The 6,811-nt window shown below is 41.2% G+C and overlaps 1 pseudogene across 1 annotated transcript; it reads right to left on the minus strand.

Annotated features, from left to right (window-relative positions):
• Positions 1-1,118: 1,118 nt before the first annotated feature.
• On the minus strand, positions 1,119-1,455 carry LOC311594297 (small nuclear ribonucleoprotein Sm D2-like; annotated as a pseudogene). Its single transcript has one exon. The product of its transcript is annotated as a small nuclear ribonucleoprotein Sm D2-like (transcript).
• Between the last annotated feature and the right edge of the window lie 5,356 nt (positions 1,456-6,811).

Consider the following 6,811-nt stretch of genomic DNA (forward strand, 5'->3'; position numbering starts at 1 on the left):
TGTTGAATAAAGCATGGGACTCTTTTGTGTGATTTCTTTGAAAATATACTCTTCATGTGTCAAGATTCACTGACTTTAGTGCGATACTCTTGTAATTTATAATTGCACCTGGTTGTAATTCTTTCTTTAGTGTTCTGTGATCTTTGGTATTAATAGCATCTATGTATTAATAATATTAATACTATTATATTATAATATTAATAATAAATAGTAAGGTACTGATAATATACTAATTAATGATATTAATAGTATGGTATTAATAGCACACATAGGGATATGTGTGAGTGATATGTGTGTACATATGTATATATGAATGTGTGTGCATGATGTGTGTGGTGCATGTATATGGTGTGTGTGTGTGTGTGTGTGTGTGTGTGTGTGTGTGTGTGGTGCATGCTCCATGGTACACACATGGAGGTCAGAGAACAGCCCTCAGGAGCTGGAGTTGATTCTTGCCTCCCAGGGTCTCCCTTGGTTCTGTTATTCTCCTATGTGCTCCAGGCAATTCTCCTGTTTCTTCCCCTGTCTCACAGTAGAAACACTGGGACTGAAGATGGGCTGCTGCTGCAGTTGATTGGGATCTGAGGAACTGAACACAGGCAAGATTGTTGCCCTTAGAACCATTTTGCTACACACACACACACACACACACACACACACACACACACACACACACATTTGCTTTAATTATACATCTTTTAAAATATTCCATAATCATCCACCTGAGAGTCAGTTGCCTCAAGGACTTCAAAATGTTGTGCATATCCACATTCTTATATACTTTAACTGGTTTTAGCCCTACTTTCAGATGATTGCTTTCTTCTATTGTCTTCTGGAAGAGTTTCAACCTGTGAGCTGGGCTGCCCTTGAATTTGCCCTGTAGCCCAGAAAGAACTTGACCTAGCCACTTTACTGCTGATTGCTCAGATTCTCTGTGCGTCTCACAATGCCTGGACTGAAAAACCTCAATTCCACATGCAAAAAAAAAAAATGATGCTTAAAAATAAATCCCCCCCTTTAAAAAACAAAAAATCAAACCCGCAGGGCTTTATTTCCATTCTTGAGCAGGGGTCCGCAGGGCAGGGAGCAGGCTCTCATAGAGAGAGGAGGTCTTTACTCTATTTGCCGACCATGAGTGGGTTTCGCAGCACCACAATCACTCAGTCCCTGTGCAGGAACATTTTGGAGATGTAGTGGTCATTGTTGACAGGCTTGGATGTTTTCTTGCCTTTCAGTCCACATCTCCTTCACGTTCTCCAGCACTATGTTGCAATGCCTGACAAAGGCCTTCCTCCGGCCCAGGAGCTTCTTGTTGGGACAGTTAATGAGCACTTGTGTGTTGTTGTTGACTGACTGTGTGAGCACTGAGAGGGAACCTGTGTTGAATTCCTCCTCCTCCCACTTCTGCAGCTCCTCCGGGGTCATCTCACTCTTGGGTTTATTGAGGAGACTCATGGTGGAGATATCACTCCCGCCTCTAGTGCTTTGCTCTAACTTCTTATATGCTCCCTTCTTAAACCTGATGTGGGGAGGGATTTGTAAGCCCAACATTTAGGATGTTGGGTTAAGAAGAACAAGATTTTGAAGCTAGCCTTGGCTACAGGAGAAATCCTGTATCAAAACTAATCACAGCAAAGAAAATGAGTTTGGATTTTTTTTCTTTCATATATTTAGAGAACTCATAGTATCAGAAACTAGTATTAAACCTGCTGGATGTATATCTACTGTTTAGTATTAAAAGCACACAACCACTGTAGCTCATTTGTGATATTTTATGATACTTTATATATGATACTTTAAATGTGCTTTATCACATCCTAAATGATGCAAGTTTACCTTACAAGTATATATAATCTTTTTATTGATATTTGACAATTATAGAATATTATAGAACATTTGTTGTCTTTTAAAAACACCATAGGCAACAGAAAGCAGCAGGGATTGTGATGTGCTTTGTCCAAGATTGTGTATCTCTGACACAGCTAGTCAGAGCCTTGTCCTTGGTGCATCCTGTTTGCCCTTTCCTATTATGATTTTACAATTCAGGCAGGAGGGAAGGGAAAACAGCCCACTGCTTCCTGTGCTCCGCAGTTTATCCTGTGAGAATTGATGGTGCCCAGCACTGGAGAACAGCGCCTGCATGGCCAGTCTAGCAGGGTCTCTGTGGCTGTACATCTTCCCATTTTCTTATTTGTCACATTGTAAATCAGCGTTGCAAATAGCCACTGACACAGGAAAGTAACTGTGGACTGGACAATAGAAAACTTTCTAACCCTACATGAGGCTTAGGAAGCTGTATTTGCAAAGCGTGTCACTTTTTTTAAAACACCTCCCTGCCACACTTAATACTAACATAGTCTCACAATTATTTGGGAAATAAAAAACAGTATTGTAGTATAACGTTGTGAGGTAGGTTGTGCGCAGATAGTTAACTATATTACAGTGTCTCCCTGGGTGTTTTATGGTATCGTGGTAGAAAACCTTCACCAGAACTTGGTGGGGGAAAAACAAATAATTCAGTCTAGTATGATACTGTTGACCTTGGCAGAAAGGCTCTGTAGAAGATACCAATTTGGAGCCCTCCTGCCGCAAAGATTTCCAGCTGAGCTAAGCAAGGATGAAGTCGAGCTTCATGCTCAGGCTAAGGTTGTGCAGAAAGTCTTCACTATGTGTGTGTTCGTGCCTTTTTTTTTTTCTTTCTTTCTTTTTTCTAGAAGTAGCTCCTTGTGTCTGTGGCTTTGACAGTCTCTGGTGGGTGGGAAACAGCATGAGTCATTGAGGGAACTCTGAGTAGCCAGAGGCACCCAGGTTCCGGCTACCAGCTGACCTTTCCTTTTGTCAGGGGTGGGCCTAGATCAAGGACCCAGGGAGTTGCAAGGCAGTTGTTTTATCTGGAAGACTTCAACGGACACCATGTCAAGTAGAACAGACAGAAGCAGCCATAGCTGGGCTCCCTGAATGTGTGGCTTTGTGTGTAGGTATCTGGCCTCAGTTCTTTTGGGCTGAGTGCTGCTCAGCTCTTTGCTTTTCTTGCTTTGCTTTGCTCCCGCCCCTGGGGTGGTATCATTGCTTTAAACGTTTCAGAAAACCCTGGTACTTGGAGATAATATTGTACCCATAGTTACCTGGAGTGGAGGTGGGGGTGGGGAATCTGTGTTCTAAATTAAAACCTACTAGTTGGTTTTGTCCTTACTGGCAAAGTCACTGCCAGTGCCTGGATTTGTGTTAGCAACGTGGACTCTTCAGCCCAAGGATGCCTGTCTTCAGCAGTACAATCCTGAGCTCAGGAGAGCCATAAATTCTGCAGCTCTCCTTACTTTGCCCTTGACTCTGTCAGCTCTTCCTTAAAAAAATATCATGGGGCAGAATGGTGAGGTGGCTTCCCCCTGGAGGATATCCACCCCCTCTCCAACCTGCCCGTGAGTTGACAGCTTATGTAACACTAACTCTGACTAGGTGGAGCTGACAGTTGTCAAATTAATATTTATGCAGAATTTGCTTCATATGCAAAACCAGCCAGCCTCACGTTTTAGACAGCAGACACTGGTGTAATGCTTTAAATTCCATGCCAATGGGGCTGAATCTTACTGTGGCTTAGAGATGTGATTGTGCAAGTGAGCGCTGGGCCACTTTTAGTCCATGGTAATTATCTCCCACCAGACAACTTTATTGCTATCCCTTGGAACAACTAGGAGATTTTTAAAAAATGTTTCCTTTTTTTCCCTATCTAGCTCTGGTCACAAATTTTCACAAAAGGAGTCTTAACTAAATGTTTATTTCTCCATATCTTTAGTATAATCCCATTACGCCTTTAGCATTTGGATTAGACCCAATAGCCCTCTTTCAGGCCATTCAATGACCCACCTATCTCTTTTTTTCATATTTATAAGATTGACAACAAGCTTCTGATATGATCACTCTATCACTATTGCACACACTGAAAATATATTCATAATGAAAACATGTATATTAATATTAAAAATTAGATGTATCTGAGCAATGCTTGTGAACAAGAAAACTATTCTCATGACAAGTCTTAAGGTGGTCGAATGGTCAGATCCATCACATGTAGAGACTTGAGGTATTTGAGGAACAGAGCTTTGGCTTGAGGGTAACTGCAGAGAAATACAAGGAGCTAAGACAGAATATGCAATGAAACAAGGAAGTCCTTTCTTGCTTCTCTGTCATATTCACTTCTCTCCCTCTCTAACTTCTCTTAGCCCCACCTCCAACTTCTATACCCAACTCCAAACTCCATATCCTCTTTTTTATATAGCTCATTGGGTGCAATTTGTGCTGATCATAGATGCATAGCTATAAGGCAATCCACTGGATCATGGTTGCTTGGATCAAGGAACAACATTCCTGGAGAAAACTGGCTGTCACTACTCTAGTACCAACTGTCAATAACTCATCTGTTAGTAGGAGGGGCTCATAAGCCTTTCTAGGTTGCATGCTGGAATGGGGATTGGCTGGATCTTGTACAGGTCTCATGTGGATAACCACACACAGCTCCTGTGAGTTCAAGAGTATATTTGTGCTGTCACATCTATAAAAGGTTTTGACTTGGCTCTCTTTGACTTTCAGCTCTTCCAGTTTTCCTTGGCCTTCTTCAGTGATGTTCTCGGAGGCTTATAGAGAGGATATGTGATATTGAGGGCCCATTTATGGATGATAACTCTACAGACACATAGTTTCTGCACTTTGGCCCACTGTGAATTTCTGAGTTAATTGATGCTCATTGTAAAAGAAGCTTCTATTTTTGAGAAATGACAGCTATGTTAATCTAAAGTCAAAGATACAAATCTTTAGGGGGCAGGTGTGATATTATGTACAATTGGCAAGCAAATAGCGGTAGGTCCATTTTAGGGGTTAATGAGCTTCGTGGTGATGGGTTATTGGTTAGATTTACAGTATCAAGTATGCATTTATTATTGTAGAGTGGGACTTGAATCCAATCAGACAGTGGTTGGTTGCACCCACAGCCTTTATGTCATCACTGCACCCATGGGCCATATCTTACCAGACTGTTTCTTCTTGTAGCATGCAGGGTTCATAACTGGGTGTGACTGTCGATGACTTTCCCCAACACCCCATCAGCAATGTGTACAGCTCATTCCAGTGCTGTGAAATCTGTCTAGCCATGAGGAAGCTTCCATGTTAGTATTGGCTTGGTTTCTCTGTGTTCTGTGACCCAAGGGTTTAGAGTTTTCAGCAATAGGGTTTTGTCATCATGTTCAGCTGGGCAACCAAGAACAGTGGCAATGGCCTATGCTGTTCTGTAGGTGTCTGAGACAGCCCCAACCAACAGCTCAAGAGCAGGTATCCCACACCTGACTATGGGTTTTTTATTTCGTAATGTATAGATTTGGTGATAGGCAAGGTGGTTTAGATTGTGGAGGACTGGAAGGTAGTACAGAGGAGGAGGAGAGGACAGGGATAACGATATTAAGGATATCTGAAAAGTCCACATGGAAACCTTTTTTTTTAAAAAAATAAACTTCATATGTGTGTGCATGGATATAAATACAGAATTTTTAAAATAATGAAGAGGTATACTATCCAACCTCAGAATTTCCTTTGTTTTCAAGACAGGTATCTAAGGCAATTATATTTGAGGAGTATTTTAAAGAAAAAGACATCATCAGAAGCAAATGTGTGTGTAACTGCCTGCATATGTAGTAGAGATGGATGGGGGATGTTTAGTTGGGGGTTAGTTTGTATATAGCAAAGCACATAAAGGGCATTAAAACAGCGCTTTCTCCATTGTACTTCTATACAGCGTTTATGTTTAGTACTCACTGTTGACATCTTGGCAGAGACAAATACATGCCATATCATGAAAAACCTTTAAAGCACATTTAACTTTATTTAAATGGGGCTCTTTATTCTAAAAATAATGTGGGACCTTAGAAAAAATTTACATAAAATTGCTTCTTAGTCTTTTCCCTTTCCACCCATTCCCCTTCCTTTCCTCTTGCTTTCTTTCAGCACTTACACTTTTTCAACACACACAAAAACAATATGGATTTAAAAAAAAAGTCCTCTGGAGTTCAAAAAAATATTATTACCAAGAGTAAAGCAATGAAAGCCCTTTAGCAGGATTTCCCCAATTGCACTATAGTGACCAAGGCTTGCTTTATTAAAAGTCTGTGTTCATCTACCCCACTGTTTCTTAGGAGAGATTGCTGTATGATTTCTTTGCAGTCACTCAGTTGAAATTCAGGGTCGTTGTAGATGCCGAAGAGAGAAGTTTGAGAGTGGACTTGGGAGCCTCCTCTGCTCGGAGGCTGTTGAATACTGCAGGAAGGACTGGTTAATGCCTGAACTGGAGAGGTAGTAGCGGAACTGAAGAAATGGCACCGGTGTGAGAAATACTGAAGAGCTTGGATCAATAGAACTTGGTGATTGATTGAATGGGGCCTAGGGAAGATGGAACAGTTACTCTCTTTAAGTGGAATTAGATGAGGTCAAATGAGGGAACCTTGAGAAAACCTTCTATTTACACAGAGGAGGAGGAAGAGGAAAGTAAAAGAATCTGGAACCAGAAGCTATGGACGCAAGAGGGAAGGCGGTATAGAGTCTCAGGAGACAACACAGGGAAATCCACTGAGACAGAAGACAGTCTAAAGTGACCAGAGGCCAATTGTGATGAAGAATTACAAGTGTCGCTTAATTTGGACACTGCAACATCATAGGTGGCTACATTCACGTAGCATTTTATGATTTTGTTGTTAAGCTAAAAATATTTCTTTTTGTTTTTCTGTTTTTAATTACAAATCTCCATTCCCTTTCTTTCCTCCAAACATTC

This window comes from Acomys minous (genome assembly GCF_964271855.1).
Source record: "Acomys minous genome assembly, chromosome: 3".
In the NCBI taxonomy this organism is placed as follows: domain Eukaryota; kingdom Metazoa; phylum Chordata; class Mammalia; order Rodentia; family Muridae; genus Acomys; species Acomys minous.